This window comes from Ambystoma mexicanum, chromosome 1p (genome assembly GCF_040938575.1).
Source record: "Ambystoma mexicanum isolate Mex_15411 chromosome 1p, UKY_AmexF1_1, whole genome shotgun sequence".
In the NCBI taxonomy this organism is placed as follows: Eukaryota; Metazoa; Chordata; class Amphibia; order Caudata; family Ambystomatidae; genus Ambystoma; species Ambystoma mexicanum.
The window spans coordinates 775,179,453-775,202,843 of record NC_090921.1 but is presented as its reverse complement, the minus strand read 5'-3'; the positions used below and the strand labels follow the sequence as shown (position 1 = coordinate 775,202,843).

Below are 23,391 nucleotides of genomic sequence, written 5' to 3'. Positions count from 1 at the left end.
ATGCAGGTGGCGCAACAAGAAAGTTAACACCGTACAGGTGGAGGAAAGTGAGGAAGGAGAAACATCGTCCAAAGAGGAAGGAAGACCCACCGTCATAATGGTCAACAGCTCGAGGGCCAGGAGAGGAAAGCCTCATTGCACCATCAGAGTGGACGGGATAGAAACGAAAGTAATGGCTGACTCAGGGTCCGACTTAACAATACTGCCCATATACACATATAAGGTGAGGATGCAAAGAGATAAAGTAGAAATACTGAGCACCAAACACAGACTCACAGTGCTTGGAGGCGCCACAGTAAGTTTGCTGGGTTACATTGACGGCATCGTCGAGTTCAAACGAAGGGAGACCAGGGCCAGAGTTTATTTGGCCTGGGAAGGGCCAGTGGTTCTGGGGTGGGACGACCAAGCCAGACTAAAGATCAAGTTGGATCCCAGCACAGAGGATCAAGTATTGGCAATCAATCAGGTGGAGCGCCGGTGCCGAAAAAAGATTTCCTCAAACTGTTTTCCGAAGGGCCGGGAAGAATCAAGAAGCACGTAGATAAGATATTGCTCAAATCCAGTGCATTCCCGGTGAAACACAAAGTATGTCCCATGCTGGCGATGTCCAGAAACATACGAAAAGTTAAACTGGAAGAAATGGTGAAAGAAGGCACCATCGAAGAAGTGGCAGCTTTGGAATGGCTAAGTCCGTTGGTGCTAATAAAAGAACTAAACTCGTAGGACTTCAGGGTTTGTATAGACCTCTGCAGCCTAAACCTAGAGGTCATTATGGACAGCTATACCCTTGCCAGCATGAACAAACTCATACTAATGATGAAGGAGGCCAAGGTATTCTCCAAGCTGGATATGAGGGATGCCTATAATCAGATACACTTACATAAACAATTCAGGCCCCTAACTGCGTTCATCCCCCCATTCAGCCCTTATCAGTTCACCAAGATGCCGTTCGGCCTATCATCAGCAGCCTCTGCCTTTCTGCGGATGATGGATTCGCTGATGCGGGACGTGGGTAACGTCTCGTATTTTCAAGATGACATATTGGTCTACGCTGAAGACGAGCATGCACGACAGAATACTATGAGAGGTCATCAACAAGCTACAGGAGGCTGGTGTCAAGCTCAGGTATGACAATTGTGTCCTGAGGGCCAAGGAAGTTGAATATCTAGGATACAAGGTATTCAGTCAGGGGATCAGTCCCAAGCGAAACCTGCTGCAGGCAATCGTAAAAGCCCCTGAACCCGCAAACAAGGACGAGCTAAGATACTTTTTGGGGCACGCTGAGTATTATGCCAAGTTCATTCACAACTTTTTGGAGATCACCGCACCGTTAAGAGATCTGCTCAAAAAGGGAGCCAAGTTTACATGGTCCCAGGCACAGAAGGAAGTGGTCGAAACCATTCAGGAAAGGCTTGCAGCCGTTCAACCCCGAGTGGGATACGATTATCACCACCGACGCCAGTGTGTACGGGTTAGGAGCCGTCCTGACTCAGAAGAGAGGAGATGCAGAAAATGTAGTGGCATTTGCATCCAAGGCATTATCCAAAGCTGAAAGAAATTACTTGACAGTGGAACAGGAGATGGTGGCCTGCGCATGGGTGATGGAGTACTTCACACCTTACATTTGGGGCACAAAATTCAAGCTGGTCACTGATCATAAACCATTGATACACATGTTAAGCCCTGTAGGGACCAACACGTCCATGCCACGGCTAGTGTGCATTACAGAAAAACTTCAGGAGTACACTTTTAACATAGTACACATAGCAGGGTGGAAGAACTGCCAGCGGACTGCCTCTGCAGGTTACCAAGGAGCTTTGAGAAAGCAACCACGTTCTTAGAAGATGAATGTGTGCTAGTGTCCGTTCGGGATATGAGAAGTGCTGAATTTCTGAAAATGAGCGAGGGTCATTGGAACGATGAAGACTTTAAAGACCCCACGATGATGAGACTAAGAGAATGGGCCACGAGAGGGTGGCCCAAAGAAAGAACTATCCCAGAAGGCACAAGGCTGTTTTGGAAAGTAGCGGAGGAAATATTTGAAGCAGAGGCTTCAAGTATCAAGGGGCGACCAGGTGATTTCAACAGTGGGCATGAGGAAAGTCATCCTATGTAGGGCCCACTCAGGTCATTTAGGTAACACTATGACATGACGTTGAGTGAGAGAGGCCTACTGGTGGCCAGCTGTATAGGAGGTAGACCTCACCCCCCCTCAACTGAATGTATAGGAGGTAGACCCCCCCTCTCAAACTGAATGCAGATAACTTTTCGGGTTGATCGATGACTCTAGTATTGTGGAAATCAGAATTGTAGTGCCTGGAAGACCAAAATAAGCACATTATAGGGCGGCATATATTTATGGGGGTCAGAATGCCCTGAGCAACAGGGGGCATGATAGATAGCATACATTTATTATAGATACCAACATTCTAGGCTCGAAACTGAACAGGAGCTCAGTTCTGATCAAAAATAGATTGGGCAACCATTTTGTAATAACCAGGCATTCAGAATCAGACATAGTCAGGCAGATCCTAAAATAGTTTCTAGAAATACAAAATGGTTGAATTTCACAAAGTCATGATGATGTAATTGAATCATTTTTTATAAACAGTTCATTGAAAGTTCAGTGGACAAGGACATACTGTCTGCACTTCTTGGCAGTAATTTCGACATTGACGAGCCGGGGGCAGCCATGTAGTGATTCAATGCAAGTTAGCAATTAGTACAGAGAGCTGGTCAGCTAGTAACAGTTGTTGGGTTCACAGGCAGTGCACACAGCTGATGCCCATACTTGGACTCCCGTGACAGGGAGACATGGTGCTGCCTACCAAAATTATCTCAAGGCTGATGTCAGAAATGTTCTTTCTTGACACATTAAAGGATTCATTTTGAGGGTCAAGTGTATCTCACACAAATTTAATACGTTGCATGCGTAGGTATGACATGGGTACCTGCTGAGTGGCAGTCCAGCCAACCAACCCTGAGAGGGGAGAGGGTTTGTCTTTAATTATAAAGACCAATAACAATGTTTTGTGTATTACTTATTAAATTATCCAGCCCTGATCCAGTATATAAGAGGGCTAAATGTAGAGCTCATTTGATAACTGTTGGAGTTCCTGCTGTATGCTGTCTGCTTGCAGTAAAGAATAAAAGATGTCTTTTGAAATCCAGCCTGAGTCTCTGCCTGCTGTCCTGTTTGGTCTCCAGCCATGGATCAGGACATCTACACAGCCATGGATTAGGATGTCTGCATGATGATCGACAGATGTCACAAGTGCTTGAACAGCGATAAGAGGTTAAAGATGAGGCAGGTGCCACTCATACACACAGTAGTCCCGGAAGGTGTGTGGCAAAAAGTAGGACTAGACTTCATCGGCCCCCTGGAGGCGTTGTCGACCGAGCACCGTTATGGAGTAATAATGGTCGACTATTTGTCAAAGTCGGTGGAAGCCGAATTTGTGTCAAATATCACCACGTCAACTGTCATAGAAGTACTGACAAATGTGTTTCAGAGAGAGGGGCTACCCAAGGACATTGTCACTGACAACGGAGTCCAATTAGTCTCAAGAGGAATTTAGACTTTCTTGAAAAAGAACATCATACAGCAAATAAAAACAGCGCTGTATCACCCCGAGGCCAATGGGCTGGTGGAAAGAACAAATAGGTTCATCAAGGGGGCGATACAGCTGGCCACGGCATCCAGAAAGTACACCCTGAAAATGGTCAAAGAAGCCGTAGCAGGTCACCGCCTGACCCCTAATGCTGTCACCCGAGTGTCACCCTTCCACTTGCTGAGGGAGAGGAGAGCACGTTAGTACCCCCATGGTTGGCTAGCATGAGGGAAGATGAAGAAGTGAATATGGAGGACGTCGTATGGAGGATTAAGAACAGCAAGGCCCAAATGAAGAAATTGAATGATTGGCAAAAAGCGGGCCAAAGTCGAGAAATCAGAGAGCGGGACTGGATCAAGATTTGCCTACCACTCAAAGATCAAGTGACGGGGCCCAAGTTCAGTAGGCCTATCAAGGTAATGCACAGAGGCACCAACCAAGTCCGCACCCAAGAGAGCGAATAAAGACTCAAGCAGCCAAGGACACCAAGACTGGGAAGCAGCAGGGGAGCCGGAAAGGTGGGGCACAGATGGCACCGCACAGGGAGAGTGAAACAGGAAATGAACTGCCAGTGATGACCAACAAAGAATTCCACATACAGGTCATTGAGTGTGAGAAGAGGGATCAGCCAAGGAGAGAGCACAAAAGAACGGGGAAGTTGCGGAAGGCTAGAGGAAGCAACATCTGCATTGACGAGGCTAGAGAGCCACGGAGCCACAGCAGCTCCTGCCGCTCCTCCTGCATGGGGAGCTACAGACTTGCAATAGCCATAAAGACCATGAGAAAGCCCAGAGACTTTAATACTACATTGCAGTGAATACAACTGTACTTTGCTACTGCCTTTATTTATGCTGCCACTGGTGCTTAATAATAAAACCAAGGTTACAACTTTACGGAGGGTTTGACCCTTTATTATACAACACACCGTCTGATAATACATCAAAACGAAGTTTAGATTGGTCAGAATCTTTGCATTTGTTAAATCAAATTCATTCGTTAAGAATTATTAATTCCAACGATTTTGACTTTGTTGAGCCTCTGGTGCGAAATAAAGGAGCTGCAACTCGAGTTCAATGTGCACTCTCTAAAATTGCACATTTAGTAAGAGCACACCAATCTACTTTAGCTAGTTTGGGCTATGTATTAGATAGGGAAGAACCTCCATCTCCTGCATCTGAACATTGTGAGAAATGTCACTGCGGGCCAAAGACTAGACCTAAGATTCCTGTGCCAAAAAATACAATGCCCCCACAGACTGTAAACAAAAAAATGGTTGGGGATGGGAATGGCTGAAAAGCTTTTCACCAGTACAAGAAATACAAATTCATTGAATCCTATGTCTAGTCTGTTGGAATACTCGTGGTTTTGCTAATATATTATCTTAAAATGGTTCACTAAACATACTTCTGATGTATAATGTCATCATGTTTCAAGAAACATGGTTGGTTTCCCCTATGCATATAGATGGGTTTCATCTTTATCAAGTACCTGCAAAAAAGGGTAACCGTGGACGTCCCTACGGGGGCCTCATTATTGGTGTGAAGCATAATTTAATATCAACTGCTATAGCCCATAAGGAGGAGAATGGAAATGAATTGGCAGCTAAGGTGACCACAAATAAAAGGGATAATGGGGGGAGTATTCTTCTGATAAATATCTACGCTCCACCAGGTGGTATAAATGTTGAAGAAATATTTGATTATATTGAGCTGATCAGCACAAAATGGCTAGGGCAAGTCATGCATGATGCCATTCTGTTGGGGATTGACCTAAATGCGCTGTGTAAGGATACCGAACCTTGTGCAATTTACAGTAAGTAATGAAAGCCAAGTGTCCTGATACTGATGTGTAAGACACCTAAGTTATCGTTCCATGGTTGAGTTGAGACCTTCAGTTTGTAGCAAAAGTTTGTTATCATTCAATAATGCAAATAAGATGGGGAAGCAGTGGGTCTCATTTTTTGAAAGGGGATTGTTCTGGTGCAGTAACATGGAGAAACTTGTTCGGAAGCAACACTCTTTTAGAAACAGTGCTGGAGATGTCTATTGTTCCGAATTAATATAGTGACCATGCGTTAGTGTCTTTAATCTTAAGGAGGCGAAATGGAGATCCCCCATATTCCTGTATTGGAGGGAGGGAACTCAATCACGCATGAAACCGTATAAACTGGTCTCAAAATAAAGATACAACTGCCCTGGCATATACTCTTAACTCCGAAATATACACACTTTTCCCAGCTCACGGCTAATGAATTGGAGGACTGGCTGAAAGAGCTCGCTAGTAGGGTGAGTAGCTTTGATGTTGCAATAAGGAATGCAAAAAGAAACCTGAGATAAGTTATCAAGAACCTTAGTAAAAGCTCCTGTACCGCACAGCAAAAGCTAGAGAGGGGAAAGATAGCGAAAACCGGCTATCCAAATTGGGTAACTCGATGGAAGTTGTCACAGACACACTTAACTGCGGAGGAAGAGAGATCGACACTCTCCCCCGAACCACGGAAGCCGAATGAACTCCACCCTCCCACCATGGTTGGCACAGGCGCCTGATATATAAAACAGGTCGCCACATGGGAGCCAATGGGGGAAGAGGGCTTAGGGAGAGGTTGTGGATAGGATGGGGGAATTTAGGAACACTGCATAGAGGGTAAGGAACTCCTAAGTTGGATGGGAAGAGCGAAGCACAGGGAAAGAACCCTAATCTGTCTAGCATGTAAACAGCACAAATTCCTTAATGCAAAGGTACCCTTAATGTCATACCAGAAATACAACAGCACAAGTGCCCCATGAACTGCTGATACTGCCTAATCCCTAAGTAGCACACCTTAATACGTGTACAACACCCTGCTGACTCACAAGAAAAACATAAAGCAAGCAACGTGATTGAAACAAACATAAGGGAAGATTCCCAGAATGATCTGACAGTTACACATGGCCCTTCGGGCAGCATAACCAACATACAAACATAAATTGTGCTGTCACTAGTTAGCCGCACTAGTGAAGATTAACTTCATGCCCACGTGTCATCTAGAGTCATGAATCCATTTGTCCTTGCAGTTTTGTGTATATTTCCCAGCACGGAGCAACATACAAATGTTGTCAAGAGTTTCTACGTATAAAGGTTTAAACAACAATTCAGCCTGTAACGTAGATTCTAGCCCAGACACATTGTGCCCTTCAATACATTCAATGAGCTTGCCCTGTTACTTATCTTGCCCCTCGGGACTTCCCAGACGAAGAATGACTGGCCGTAAATCCACTGGCGACACCCTTCCATCCACATGTAATCACGGCATTCCTACAAGTACTTATCTTTGGTCTGGGCCAACGGGACTTCCCAGAGGAAAAGCGCAATACTGTGAATCTGCCTGCCAACATCAAGCCCCTCCTGCTCCTTCTGAGACTTGCTACTGTGTAGAATTAATCTCCTGTAGCCTGCATCGCTCTCCTCTGCACGCGGCACGCCTGCCTCCAACTGCTCTGCTGAAACAAAATAAGCCACACCTGCCCATTGCCATTGCCTGCTAATAAGCTGTTCTTAATTCAAGACAGCTGGCAATGCACGCAGGCGCAGAACTACCAGATGCAGTGAGGATGCTGGGAACTGTAGTTTTCAGGTCTTCCCACGCTCCTTATTCATTAATAGGCAAATTTTAGCACTCCACGTCTTTGCCAGCCCTTATTCCTGACATTACCTCCTTTCCCAGGGCTCTTCCCAGGACCCGGTTTACCCGGATGGCATAAGTGAAATTGTTTAACTAACCTGGGAGCATGGACATCTCTTGTGGGTTCCCAAGAACAATCCTCAGGGCCATAACCTTCCCATTGAATCAAATACCATAATTGTTGATTTCTTCTTTTGGAATCCAAAATGCGTTTTACTTCGTATTCCGTTTGTTCTTCTTTCACCATGGCTGGAGGTCTCTTAGTAGTCATGCCTGCAGCTGCGGGTTTAAGCAAAGACACGACACATGGAATACCGGGTGTATAGGCAAACGCAGTTTCATAGCTGTAGACGACACAAATGCAACGTTTTCATAGGGTCCAATAAATCTAATCATAAATTTACGAGACCCCACTAGAGATAGATTTCTGGTTGATAACCAAACCCTGTCTCCTGCCTTATAGCGAAGACTCTCCTGTCTGTGTTTGTCAGCTTGTCTTTTATATGCTTTCTTGGCCTGTTCCAAATGCGTGCACGCTTTCCGTCTGATCTTAAGAAGCAACTGTTTTCGGTCCTGTAACAATGGGATATTCTCCATTTCAGGTAAATGTTCTGGTATCATGTTTTGCTCATGCCCATATAAGCATTCGCTGGGAGCCATACCCAAGGAAGTGTGTAGAGTGTTGTTATACGTAAATTCAGCCAACCATAGTGCCTGCACCCAAGAATCTCGTCCATCACCCAAGTAGCCTCTCAAATATTGTTCGAGTGTTTGATTTACCCGTTCCATCTGACCATCGGTTTGAGGATGGTAACTGGTAGATAGGGCACAGTTGATTCCCAAAATGTGACAGAAAGCGCTCCAAAACCTTGAAGTAAACTGCGGGCCTCTGTCCGAGACAATACCCTTTGGCAAACCATGCAGTCTAACCACATGTTGAAGGAACAACTGTGCTAACTTGCCTGCTCCAGGTATTCCTTCACAACAAATAAAATGAGCTTGCTTGGACAAAATATCTACCACTACCCAAATAGTGTCAAACTGCTTATCAGGTGGAAGGTCTGTAATGAAATCCATCGATATGTGAGTCCATGCTTTCTCAGGAGTTGGCAATTGTTGTAACAACCCTCTCCTTTTCACATGATCTGCTTTATTCCGCATGCAATTCTCACATTGTAATAGATATTTCCCCACATCCTGCCTCAAAGTAGGCCACCAAAAATATTTTTCCAACATGGTTTGCATTTTTCTTTGGCCGGAGTGTCCAGCTAATGCAGAGTTATGACACCAGTATAGGGCCTTTTCCTATACTTCGTTGGTAGGTAGAAACAATCGATCTTGATGATACGGCAACCCCTCCCGCACCTTCCTTGCAGGATGACTGTCCCACCACTTCTGAAATTGCAGGGGTGGTAGGGCCCTCTTGACCTCATCAATTAATTTTTTTGTAATAGCTCCAATGACCTTTTCTGTGGGAATAATTGCTCTTACATCACCCACCACGTTATCCAGATTTTGCTGCCTAGACAATGCATCTGCTTTGCCATTATTCTTCCCCGGCCTGCATGTTACCACAAAATCAAATTCATTTAAATATTGAGACCAGCAGAGTTGCCTGGGACTAAGTTTGTGAGCAGTCTTAAAGTATTGCAGATTCTTGTGATCAGTTACCACCACCACCTGATTCTTAGCCCCCAATAGTGCCTCCACTCTAAAAAAGCTGATCGAATAGCCAGCAACTGTCAGAATTCCTCTTCACAGACTTGACCCCGTAGTGTAGAAGAAGAATTCCTCCACCTAATATACCCCTCTGAATGTTCCAAATACACATCCAGAGGAATCAATTAATTGAAAGACTGGATGCCCCCGAGACCACCATGGCTGTAGAAGGAAATCAGCACAATTAGTATCTATTATACTTTATGACTTCAAACAACTGTAAGATAATGTGCCCACACTAACCTGACTAATTAGCAAACAGGCTTAGAAGAACTACCACGATCAGATTAAGGGCGGTATCCAATGGATATTCTGCAAAAGAAATAACCACTTGGACTCTTTAAAGCACTAAGGGCAGATGAGCAGAATGTGCAGAGAACATAAAAGGACAATAACCTTACCAGGGGCATTCCAATGGTGTAGCATTTGAACTATGACGTTTTTCAATAGCTGACTCGCTAGGAACACAAACGATATGAGGAAAGCCACCTCAGTTCGGATTCAAAACGCACGTGATTAATGTACTAACTCCCACATTGCAGCGGAGGCTGCTCCTGCTCCCAAGTCACAGCGGATGTTGTTCTCACTCCCGCGTTGCAGCAGAGGCTGTTCCAGTTTCCACGGTGCAGCGGAGGCTGTTCCCACGGTGCAGCGAGGCTGTTCTCAATCACACGTTGGACTATGAAAAATGTCCTAAACAATTATAGAGCGCCTGAACAAATTATTTGAGCACCAAGTAATACAAAGCTTAATCACAATCCAAAGGAATCAATTGCAGTCTGGGTCGTAAATCATGCGGGCAAAACAAAACCAAAGAAGATAGCAGGGCGGAATCCAGGGATGAGAGCAAAAGTTCGTAACCAGAGAGACAGAGTTATTTCCTAACAAACAAGGGTAATCCAAAAGCCAGGTAAAATCCAAATCCAGGTCAAAATACAAAGTAGCCGAAAACACGTAAGACAAGAAAAATAACGCCAAATGCTTAATCAGAAGCACTGAGCAACTGAGGAGGCGGGGCTAAATAGCCAGGATCACATGATCAGCGTTGTGATCCCGAATGAACGTTGCGTTTCCTTAGCAACGATTTGCCTAGCTTCCATGGCAACATCCAGTCGCCGCGAAAAGCAGGGTTTTTCACTAATATGCCCCGCTGTCCAATGCCCCTTATTTGGTTGCTTCTCCTCAGGGTTTTGGCTGCATGAGGCGCACGTGAGCTGTTGCTCAAATGTTTATGCATGACAGTTCCCTACCCTAAAGATGGGTCTCGTCTCTGCGAGGCCCAGAAATCAGAAATCAAGCGAGGAGCATGTATATGCTGGACAGGTTCCCATGTCCTCTGCTCCGGCCTGTAACCCTTCCAGTCCACATAATACAACCTGACTCCTCTGGAGACCTTGGTATTCAGAATCCTGTGAACCTCATACTCCTCTTCCCCCTGCACAGAGACAGGAGGAGGATGCGAAGGAAGAGTCGTATCTGGATGAAAAGGTTTAAGGAGAGACACATGAAAAATGGGATGCACCTTCCACTTGGCAGGAAGGGTCAAACGCACAACCACTGGATTGATCACTGCCGTGATCACATAGGGACCCACATATTGTGGAAGAAGTACCCTTCTTCCAGGAATGTGCAGAATCTTAGTCGATAGCCAAACTTTCCCACCCACTACATACTTCGGGGCTGGAGAACGGTGTATGTCGGCGAATTGTTTAGCAATATCCTGGGCCGCCTCAAGATGCTGTTTCACCTGCTTCTGTATCGAACAGAGTTGCTGAATGCAAGAAGATGCCACTGGATGGCGTGCCGGCAAAATGGGAAAAATGCAAAGATCTAGGATGTTGCCCGTACATGGCAAAAAACAGGGAAGAGCGCGTGGATGAATGGAGAAAATTATTATAAGCAAATTCCGCCATCGTAAGTAATGAAAGCCAAGTGTCCTGATACTGATGTGTAAGACACCTAAGATATCGTTCCATGGTTGAGTTGAGACCTTCAGTTTGACCAATCCGTTTGGGGATGATATGAACTGGAATACCTCTCATCAATCCGCAAAGAAGCAGTAAGTGATTTCCAGAAGTGAGAAGTAAACTGTGAACCCCCTATCCGTGATGATAACACAAGGGAGACCAAAGAAATGAAACACGTCCTTGAGAAACAAATCCTCCAATACCGGGGCAGAGTGTAGACCTTGACAAGGTACGAACAACAATGATCACCCAAATAGTGTTGAACCCAGAAACCGGAGGTAAATCAACCACGAAGTCCATTGAGATCATATACCAAGGATGATCAGGGACAGGCATAGACTGAAGTAGACCAACAGGTTTGGAATTAGTGCCTTTGCATTGAGCACACACATAACAACGAGCAATGTACTCGGCAACATCTTTAATCATAGAGGGTCACCAACACCAACGCTGCAAGAGATCTATGGTCTTCTTATTACCAGGATGAGCTGCCAACATTGAATCATGGCACCATTGTATAGCTTTCTTCCGAGTATCAACATCCGGAAGGAACAGCAGACCTTTGACATGAGGCAACCCACATATGACTTCAAGATTAAGTTTGGCAGTTACTGCAGGATTCTCCCTTACCCACTCCTGTAAATCATTATGCAGGGTAGGCTGTAGGGTACACCCACAGATTACCTAATGTGGCAATAGAAGAGGACCGTCTGATCTTGGAAGAGATGAGTCTCCGTGCATACATGAGAGAGCATTTGCTTTAGTGTGTAGTGAACCTGGCCGATATGTGATGTTAAAATTAAACATTGAAAAGAACTCATGTCACCTAGCATGCCGAGCTGTACAGCACTTCACTGACTGTAAGGCTACTAGATTCTTGTGATCAGTGAATACCTGAACAGGAAAAGCTGTACCCCAATAAATGATGCCGCCAAGTCATGAAAGAGTCCCGTACCGGTAACATCTCCCTTTCTGTGATAGTATAGTTTCTTTCATACAAGGTCAATTTCCTTGAATGAAATGCCACCAAGATGTAACCCATTAGATTCTGGACATTCTTGAGACAAAATGGCACCAAGGGCAATGTCCGATGCATCCGCCTATAACACAAATGGTAGATTAGGATTAGGGTGTTGGAGCATAGGTGCGCTGGTAAATGCAGTTTTGAGATTATTGAAGGCTTGAGTACAGACTTTATCCCAAAGAAAAGTTGTTTTACTGCTTGTCAGAGTAGTCAATGGGGCGACCAAGGAAGAGAAATCTTTTAATAAACCTCCTATAAAAGTTTGCAAAGCCTAAAAAATGATTGATGGGCTTTCAAGGACGTGGGTATAGGCCAATCCAAAACCACCTTAACCTTAGACTGACTCAATTGTACTCCTTATCTCATATCCAACGAATTCTACTTCTGTGGCATGTAAAATACACTTTTCCAATTTTGCATATAAGTTGTTGTCCTGAAGCCTTTGTAGGACGCGAGAAACGTGGGTCACATGTAGGTTATAGGATGCGGAATAAATCTATATATCATCTAAGTAGACTACTAGAAACTGATCCATCATGTCATGGAAAACATCATTAATAAAATACTGAAATGTAGTGGGGGCGTTGCAGAGCCCGAATGGCATGACCCTGTATTCAAATAACCCATATTTGGTCTTGAAGGCAGTTTTCCACTCATCTCCGCTACGGATTCTTACCAAATTATAAGCACCACAAATATCTAATTTGGTAAAGATGACTGTCATGATTCCTGCCCCTCATGTTCCCAGCCCTCCAAGATGTCAGGCTGGAGCCAGGCCACGATCACCTACATGGCCCTCAAGGGCCTCTCCATCCCTCCAAAGACCCACTTGGAGTCAGACTTGGCACTTGTGGCACCAGACTCACTCACTCCCATAGGATAACATTGGGGATTGGACTTGTAGCGCATTGATGGGGACAAGATGGATGCCCCCACATAGTTTGGTTCCCAGAACTGCATGTGCAGTCTAGTCTTTTGGGTGTGGTTCAGCCCAGAGACACCTGGGATACCCAGAGACTATTTAAGCAACGCCCAGGCTGAGAAACATGCTTTGAGTTTTCTGCACCTGCAGCGTGACACTCACCGTGTTCGGATCGGTCTCCAGTAGGCCTGCATCTTTCTTCTGCGCTCAGATCCTGCAAGAACAAGAACACCGTTAGGAACAACCTTACCTTGCGGCGCTTCTGCCCATCAATCATCGCTCCTTCTGTTCTGCGGGCATCTTTGGCTGTGTCATTCCCATCCGGCATGCCGCTTCCTAAGGAAAAGGGAAAAGAACAGAAAAAAGGCATTAGTAAGCATTCAGCAAATCTTTGCTTATTTTTAAAGACTGTACAAGCTTCAAACGCTTACCTGAATCCCAGCCGCTCTGGGGGAACTCTGTCTCCGGAACTTCTCATCCATCTGCAAGAGGGAAAAGACACTCCAGGTTAGCGTGGAAACAACTAGAGGCGCATTTCTTCTTCATAACTGGCATCCACGCTGAAAACTTTGCAGCACCTAAAAGACCCAGAAAAAGAACTCAGTTCAATACAAATATGAAAGGGTCGCATCTCGCTTCGAGCTCTCACTCACCTTCAGCGCTACTCATCTCAGCAGCACGTCGCCATCCCCGGACACCGGCCATCATCTAAGGAAGGAAAGGAACAAAGTTAGAGAACTGTTCAAAAGACTCATTATACTTACCTGTCAGACTCTTGCCAGTGAAGTAACTAGGCAGCAACGAGCCTGCATCAATCAACGCGCCCCTGCGCTGAAAGCAGGGCGGAGAGCACACTTTCTAAGAAAACAAGGCCCAGTCTCCAGTCGAGTAGACTCCAGGGAAGGGTTCGAGGTCGTAAGAGGTCAGAACAGGCTGAGTGGCGTCCCCGTGGATACCAGGTGAGCGTTACAGAACGCAAAGCCTCACATCAAAATCCACCTGGGCGTGATGGAAACGTCAGAAACCGACCAGTTAGCCGACATGTTGGGGCAGCTACGTTCCGAAGTACATGCAGCCAGGCAGGAGACCAACAGCCTGAGGAGAGAGCTGATAGTAGCCAAAGAACGCACTGATGATTTAAGCCGGCAACTTCTCTAGTCACAAGCAGGGCATGCACCATTGCTGGGAAGTGCGCCCTCGATGCCAGCACCATCAGCCAATCCCGTTCAGATAACCCTTCCTGGGGCAGTTCCTTGGCCCCGCCCGAATGATTTACGGGGGATCCCAAGAGGTTTGCAACGTTCATGAACCAGTGCCACCTGCACTTCCTATGTAGACCAGGGGCCTTTCCGAATGGCCAATCATGGGTCGCTTTTGTGCTATCCTACCTGAGTGTTAGCGCCGCAGACTGGTCTGTACCCTTTGTGGCCCAAGACGATCCTTTGCTGCATGACTTCAGGGGCTTTCAGCAGGAGATGGAAAAGCTGTTCGCCTGTCGTACTCATGGGCAGGCATTGGACAACGAACTTCTGTCCCTACGCCAAGGTAATCAAGACCTATTAACTTACATACCCACATTCAATAGACTCGTAATTGAAGCAGAATGGCCAGTGGAGAAGAGACCCACGTTATTTCATTGGGGGTTGCTGTTGGGAGCTCAAAGATGTTCTCGCACAAGGTGTGAACCCCCCGAAAGACTGCTCAGAATTCATTGACCTTATTGTTCAACTGGAACACAGGTTGCAGGACCGAAGAGCAGATCGAACCAGACGGGACCCTCGCCCCATGTATGTGCGTTCAAAGGACAATATTGCCCGCACAACGGAAGGTTCAGGAGAACCAATGCAAATCGGGGAGGGGTCAGATCCCCCTTGACTAAAGCGGAAAGGGATAAAAGGAGACAGCAGCAGTTATGTCTGTACTGTGGAAGGTCAGGTCATTTCCTTAAAGAGTGCCCTGTGAAGCCACCGAGGAGGACGGTAGGGGCAATGGACAAGCAAGATACCATCAAGGATTCGGAAAACTCCCCAGCCCGGCAAGTGTAGGGGTCCACTTGTCGAGCGAAGAAAGTGAAGTACAGACCTCCCATTTTGCACTATCTGTGGTCTTGATCAATCACCAACAACCATCTTGGATGCACGCAGTAAGAGCATACATTGACAGTGGAGCCATTGGGAATTACATCGACCAGGATCTTGCGGCAAAGATGGGGCTTCCGTTACGCCCTAAATCAACCACCGACACTATTACCACTGTCGACGGCACGGAAATAGCTTCTTGTCCAGCATCCCAATGCACTGCAGCTTTAACCCTTCTGTGCCAGGATGGACACCAAGAATCTATCGTTTTCGACCTCATTAAGGCACCATAGTTCCAGTTGATTTTGGGAATGCCATGGTTGGTAGCTCACAATCCTCGAATCGATTGGCGAGCAAAATAATTGGCCTTTCCCGAGACTTGCGCCCACACATGTTATCGCCAAGAGAAACAACCAATAGACACCAGAACCTCCACACTTGCGACTGTGGCAATCGGCACCCTACCAAGTGAATACCAGGACTTTCAAGATGTCTTTCAGAAAGAACAGGCTAATACCCTGCCACCGCATAGACCATACGATTGCCAAATCGACCTGATACCTGGCGCACAAATCCCTTGTGGGTGAATTTACGCACTCACGGAACCAGAAAACCAGCACCTGAAGACCAACGGGTTCATCCGTCCCTCGAAGTCTCCAGCAGCCAGTCCTCTATTCTTCGCACCGAAAAAGGAGGGGGACTTGAGAACATGCATTGACTATCGCGCACTGAACCAGATTACCGTAAAAAAACGCTACCCCCTGCCACTGATCCCTGAATTGCTTGATCAAGTCAAAGATGCCCAAATCTATACAAAACTAGACCTGAGGGGGGCATATCACCATGTTCGGGTAAAACGGGGACGAATGGAAAACCGCTTTTCGCACCAAATACGGCTTGTACGAATATCAATTATTGCCCTTTGGCCTTTGCAACGCGCCTGCAGCATTTCAATACTTCATGAACGATGTCCTACGGGAATTGATTGATGTCTGTGCTCTAGTGGTCATCGACGATATTCTAGTATATTCCGCATCAAAGCAGGACCACGTTAAACACGTCCAATCCGTATTGGAGAAACTCCGTCAACACCTGCTCTACGCCAACCCCGAAAAGTGCTCATTCCACGTCTCTGAGGTGGAATTTCTAGGCTTTATTCTCATCCCGAATGGAATCCGAATGGATGTACAAAAGGTAGATGCTATCCTGAACTGGCCATCCCCAAATTCATTCAAGGGGGTTCAAAGTATGCTGGGTTTTGCAAACTTCTACCGCCGGTTCATCCCAGGATTTTCGCAAATCGTGCATCCCATCACATCATTGCTAAGGAAAAGCAAAAAAAAGTTCCAGTGGACAACAGAAGCCGAGGAAGCTTTCCAGGAACTCAAAGCAAGATTCACATCTGCCCCAATCTTACGACACCCTCGCCCTGATCTCCCATGCCTGGTGGAAACGGACGCCTCAAGCATGGCTATGGGAGCCGTGCTCTCACAAAAAGACCCCGAAATGGGGCAGTTACACCCTGTTGCCTTCTGGTCACGTAAATTCACACCACCTGAACTCAATTACGCTATCACAGACAAAGAACTCCTGGCCATTAAGTCAGCCTTTAAGGGATGGCGGCACTACCTCTTGGGCGCCAGACACACAATCACCGTAATAACTGACCACCGGAACCTCCAGTACCTAAAAACGGCAAAGGCCCAATGCTCACAACAACTACGTTGGGCTCTTTTTTTGCTGAATATGACTATGTGATTACATTTCGACCAGGGGTGAAAAACGGGAAGGCCGATGCCCTTTCCCGTATGGGGGTGGAAGAGCAAGGGAATCAGACCCCTGACCCAATAGCAATCATCCCGAGTGACAAGCTCCTAGGAATCACAGCAACCATAACTCAGAAAGAATTACATGAAGAAATCCAAAACCTGATGAGTCCGGAGCAATTACAAGCGTGGAGTGCACAAGGAGAACATTACATGATAAAAGATCAGTTGCCCTACTTCGGGAATCGTTTATTCTTACCAAACCAAGAACTATGAGAACAAGTCATGTCCAGTTATCATGATTCCTTGATCAAGGGCCACCCCGGAATCGCTAAAACCCTAGCCAAGGTAAAACAAAATTATTGGTGGCCCACGTGGCGTAAAGACATTATCCAATTCATCCTATCTTGTGGAGTGTGTGCTCAAAACAAGTCATCCAAGCAGAAACCGGCTGGGCTATTACAACCATTGGAAATCCCACCAGCAACCTGGCACACGTTGTCCCTCGATTTTATTACTGATTTACCACCCAGTCAAGGGTTTAACACTATTCTTGTGGCCGTGGACCTATTTTCAAAAATGCCACATTTCAATCCTCTTAAGGGGCTCTAAAATGCTTCCACTCTGGCAAAGGTATTTCTTGAAGGCATTGTACGGCTCCATGGGTTTCCTTCAGTTTTAGTCTCAGATCGAGGTACTCAATTTGTATCTAACCTCTGGAGTAAATGCTGCTCTATGGCCCAGATCGACATCCGGCTATCCACTAGTCACCATCCCCAAACGGATGGTCAAACTGAGAGGACAAATCAGACGCTCGAGCAGTATCTGCGTTGCATGTTACACCAAGCTGAAGGAAGCTGGTTCGACCTATTATGGATAGCTGAATATGCTTATAATAATTCCCTACACACCAGCACTGGGCAGACACCCTTTTATACCATGTATGGCAGGCACCCACGTACTTCTCAGCTGGACGTTCCTACAACCCTGGAAATGCCAGCAGTCAGAACCTTGCACACGACCATTTCTCAAACCTTTAAAAGGGCAGCTGAACACCTACTTCAAGTTAAGAATCGCCAAAAGAAGTTTGCTGATCAACACCGAGCAAAGGCCCCCAACTACCAAGTGGGAGACAAGGTCTGGCTGGGTCTAAACACGTGTCCATTAAAGGAAACCAAACTTTCCGTCCAAGATACCTGGGTCCATTTACTGTCACCTCTGTGATAAATCCTGTGGCGGTCAGACTAGCTTTGCCGTCAAACATGCAGATTCTTCCTGTGTTCCACATGTCTCTCCTTAAACCTGTTCAACCTGGGAACCGGGTAGCAACGCCACTGCAGCCAGTAGTAGTCACCGGGGAGCCAGAATTCGAAGTCAAGGACATCCTGGATTCAAAGTACGTCAGATCCAAATTATACTACTTAGTAAACTGGAAGGGGTATGGTCCACAAGACAGGACATATGAGCCTTTTGCACCTCGCTTGCTTAGACGATTTCATCAAAACCATCCAAACAAACCAGGACCAGACAGAAGAGCCACCTTGAGAGGGGCCTTGGGGGGGGGGGTGCTGTCATGATTCCTGCCCCTCATGTCCCCAGCCCTCCAAGATGTCAGGCTGGAGCCAGGCCACGACCACCTACATGGCCCTTAAGGGCCTCTCCATCCCTCCAAAGACTCACTTGGAGTCAGACTTGGCGCTTGTGGCACCAGACTCACTCGCTCCCATAGAATAACAAGGGGATTGGACTTGTAGTACATTGATGGGGACAAGATGGATGCCCCCACATATTTCGGTCTACTAGGCGAAAAGCCCTTCAGTGGTGCCATGACAGTCCTGTGGCAGGACACCATAGGGTCACTAACACTACGGATCTACTCCAACGACATTTTTCGTGGCCGGGAATGCAGAAAGAGGCCAAAAGTTACGTACGGTCTTGTCCCATCTGCTGTAGGTCCAAGTACGACATCAGGAAACCCGTAGGTCTATTACAACACAATCCTGTTCCTGAGAGACCTTGGAACACTATAACCACACACTTTATAGTCGAATTACCACCTTCGTTGGGATGTACGTGCCTAATGGTTACCGTAGATACATTCACCAAGATGGCTCATTTTACCCCCCTGCCTGGTGTACCTATCGCGACCGAAATGGCCAAAAGTTTCATCCGGGACATATTCCGTCTGCATGGCCTCCCTGTCAAGATAATATCTGACCGAGGTAGTCAGTACACCTTGCGTTTTTGGAAGACTCTCTGCACCAAGGTGGGAATACAAAGGGCATTATCGTCAGGGTTTCACCCCCAGATGAATGGACAAACCGAGAGACTGAATGCCTCACTAGAACAATACCTCCAATGTTTTATAAATCACCAGCAAGTCAACTGGGTTGCATTATTGCCCTTGGCGGAATCCTCATATAATAACAGCAGGCATAGTGCCACATCCCTTAGCCCTTTCTTCTGCTCCTATGGGGTTCATCCCCAAGTCCTTTTACCAGGCAACCTACAAGCCACTTCCATCCCTTCCGTTGACGAGCTACTGGTTAACATCAATGAAGCACACAAGACAGCCTATAAGAGTCTTACCGATGCCCGCCGTCGCTACTGCAACCAGGCCAACCCCCATCGACTCCCTTCCCCCTTATGGCAGGAAGGTACTAGGGTATGGCTCTCCATGAAGTACCTACCTCGTTGGCTAAGGCAGTCTAAACTATCTCCACGTTATGTGGGCCCCTTTACCATTTCTAAACAAATTAATCCAGTAGTCCATCGACTGGTCCTACCCACCCACATGAAGCATATCCACCCTGTGTTTCATTCCTGGTTACTTAAGGAATGTATAACAGACCCCTTCACTCGACCCCACCAGTTTATTAAGCCTCCTAAAGAAGTCTGCTCCGAGGAATATGACGTGGCTGCACTGCAAGATTCCAGGTATAGGAGAGGCAGGTTGGAATACCTCATTCATTGGAAGGGTTTCCCCCATACAGAGGACTCTTGGGAACCACGTTCACGCCCCCATCCTGGTTAGGAAATTCCATCGATCCCATCCCGGCAAGCCGGGTGGTATCTCTTTAGGAGGGGGGCATACTGTCACGCGCCGCTGTACCTGGCGTCTTTGGCCCAGCAGGCGACTGTATCGCTGGTAGGATTCTCTCTCCCATCCTGGTTCGGTTGTGGGTCTAGTCTTTCTTTGCACGTCCTGCTTTTAGCCCCTCCCTTTCCTTTCCGGCGTTGTGTTGCAACTCACTAGGCTTCTTTCGTGAGTCTGACGCTTGTTCCCTGCTCTTCCTCGTAGTCCGCTTCTCTTCACCCGCAGTCTGGGTTTCTTGCTCCCCCTTTGCTAGCTGTTCATTCTTTTCTTTCTCAGACCGGCTCCTGGTTCCTTTCTCTATTTTCGCCTTCCCGTTCATCTCCTACCTTCCTGTTTACCTTCGCCCTGCTCCGTGTCTCCCTTCCCGGCTCCTTCTGTTCTGTCTTCTACCGGAGTGATTCACTGGACTTTCCTGCGTCCTTCCTTGGACTCCATCTACCTACCTGATTAAACGTGCTTACCAGGGACCTTGGCCACCGGAGTCTTCATCTGCTATTCCGTTGCATACTGGAGGACCGGATCCCTGTTACATTCATCCTCCTGCTGTCCTCGATTCTGCCAACTCCAAGAGGTTTTTTCTGCCCACAGACTTTTTCCTCTTTTTTGGACTCCTACGGAAAGGGGCCCCTCCTTTGTGCCGTCATTTGATAGGCAGCAGAGTGGCTTCTAACCAAAGGAGACCCTATCTCTTCGACCGAAGACACAAAGACAAGAAGAAAAAGGAAAAACGGAGTAAGGACACCACTATTGTCTCAGGTGAGGAGGAGGAGGAGGGGGACATAGATCCTATTAGCATTGTAGAGTACAGTGCGGACTCAATCCCAGACACCAATCCTGATCATTGTGAGAGGATGGGCACACAGGCCCTATGAAATACCAGCCCTGTTTGGCAGTGTGATGGATCTTTGGGAGGCCTACAACATCACTGTGGGCCACTGGGGCTTCCTTACAAAAGAAGTTGGGGATGGGGACCACATCAGAGAAGGAGATTAAGGAGCCAACATTTCATGAGGAGGGAGAGAGAGCTCTGTGGACAAGAAGAATACTATAGATCCCAAAGGGGCACAACTGCAGCAGTTCATGTGTTTAAGGGGGCAAGAGGAATTTCACTTTTTCATCACTAAGCAAACACCAACGCCACATCCAGAGGAGTGAGAAGAGTAACGGTAGGCATTTGAGTAAAAGCACAAGGCAGAACATGTAGCAAGGTAAAGGGGATCTATGTCAGCTATTGCTCTTGGAGGGGTCTTGTGGGTTCTGAGTGATCAGGGAGGCAAGATGGGTAGATATGAGTACAGAGAGTAGTTCCACCTGAAGGCAAAATACAGGTGCAGCAAAGTGCAGAGCCACTATTGAAAATGATTAGAGGGACAGATATGGGGATGAAGTACATTTGGAGTGAGTGAATGCTAAGGAAAATGCAAGAAACAGCAGTAGGGGTAATAAAAGATGCATTGGAGGTAAACACAAATTGTTAACGTGGACAGTTTTGAGGCCACAGAGATGTAGTGAGGAGAGTGGGTATGGGGTTGGAGTGCCAATGAAAGGATGCATTGGAGTTTAGGCCCATAGCTTGTCAATTGAAGGTCAATAATACACAGTACTGACTTGCTAGACGCCACCCGCCCCGCTTCTCCCCTCCACCCGGTACAGCTGTACCCCTCTTCTGCGCCCCTCTGTATCCTACCCCCGCTGTATATCGTTTCTGTTGTTATCTCTGTAAAGTGCTCCGTTATGCATCTGTACTGTTGTATACCTCTGTAAAGCGCTCTGTTGCTTCTCGTCTGCGCTCGATAAATACCATAATGATAACAATACAGAAGGGGCTGATATTCTGCATGAGCGTAATTGGGTGTTTGTCCCCCACTCCCCCAACTTTCATGGCACACCTTTATGTCCCCCTCATTGGGAAGGGGGCCCTTTCGTTTAGCTGTCATGTCTCCCCCGACATTTTCAGTTAAGTTACTCCACTGATACTCAGCTTAGAGAAGGATTTGGCCAGAAAGGGAGGCCTGTCTGAACCTACATAGACCTCACAGGGATAAAGTTACCTTGATCCAGACTCATCACTTCTCTGTGAGGCCTAGACCCAGGACATCAGGAGATAGTTTGAACGTAGATTACATGTTACCTGACTAGCCGATCAGGATGCCAGATGGCCTGCAATGATTCCCAACTACCGCAATAACAGAATGGTGATGTAGTCTGAAACCTCAGGAGGCAGCTTGTGGAACTCATGGGCCGATGACGGGGTGAGGGATCTGCTACAGAGGCCAGGAGAGGCGCTGGGTCATGTAATGTCACATCTCTCTTGTGTCAGATGCCATCTTGTTACAATTGTCCATACCCAGTACTACCCCATTTTACATAAAGAATGCAGTATGACAGATCACAGATTGCAAAGCAAACAGACAACTCCGCTGCCAAAAGATTCATGTCAAGTGATAGCTCAGAGACAGGAATTGATGTCATGCTACAAGGGTCCCTCGTGACCACCTGCGTCTATGTGTCTGTGACCTGCACACAGACATCAGGCTCAACTCGCACACATAGGGCCTCATTACGACCCAGGCGGATTTCGCGGTGCTAAATGCACCGCGAAGCATGGCGGAAAGCCGCCGATAGCGCCATGGGGGTTGGCGGATTTACCGCCCCATTCCGACCTCGGCGGAGCGGTAAATCCCCAATCCCCATTCTGCCCTTCCCCATTCCCATTTTTGCCCCATAGGGTATAATGGGAGTGGGGAAGGAGTTAATTACGCCACCGTAAAATACGGTGGCGTAATTAACAACGAGGTCCCGTAGCGCCATGGTTTTCTCCGGCTGGTAAAACCAGGCGGAGAAAACCTCCATGGCGCTACGGGAACTCGTAGTATGGCGGAGAGGTACGCCATGCACTACGCTGGCGTAATACCCTCTCCGCCAGGGTCCTAATGAGGCCCATAGACATGAGTCTCATCTGTCCTCCTTCGACTAATGTAGACCATGGGCATGTGCACGTCGCATGATCACACAACCTGAAAACCTTGAATTATACACATTTCCACATAAAGAAAATACTGGCCTTTTGCCCATTCATTAAATGGAACATCATTGCTATTCTTTCTGCTGCACAGGTGAGGCAGAATACCTCATGAGTCTGTGGCTGATGAAACCTCTTTGGAAACTCCTGAACCTCAGACAGCAGTGCTGTAATTCTGCACACACCGCATTTGCAACTCCATTGAGTGGGCATTTGGGTTTCTTAATAACCACTTTCGGTGCCTGCAACGGACAGATGGTGCATTTATATACTGTCCTGTGAAGGTCTGCCACATTGTGGCCATCTGTTGTATCCATCAGATGAAACATTGCCATCAGATGAAATGTGCCCATGTCTGATGAGGAAGACCCAGATTCCAATAATGATGAGCCTTGTCTATGGCATGGAGGCACCAGGGCCATAGCAACAAAAGGACAGGTTTGAGGGTTTACTTCTGAGGGAGGAAGTCATAAACAATATCTTCTAATAGAGATGAGCGTATCACTGTGAACAATACCATTGCT

The 23,391-nt window shown here is 46.9% G+C and overlaps 1 long non-coding RNA gene across 2 annotated transcripts in view; it reads right to left on the bottom strand.

Moving 5' to 3' along the window:
• LOC138580605 (uncharacterized) overlaps positions 1–23,391 on the bottom strand; it is a 59,703-nt gene that overhangs the window by 32,736 nt on the left and 3,576 nt on the right. The window contains exon 3 of one of the 2 annotated variants that reach the window (XR_011304299.1): positions 7,371–7,551. The exons of the other annotated variant lie outside the window; for it this stretch is intronic. This is a non-coding gene — a long non-coding RNA (uncharacterized lncRNA). The remainder of the gene's footprint in view (positions 1–7,370; positions 7,552–23,391) is intronic. 2 annotated transcript variants of the gene reach the window in all.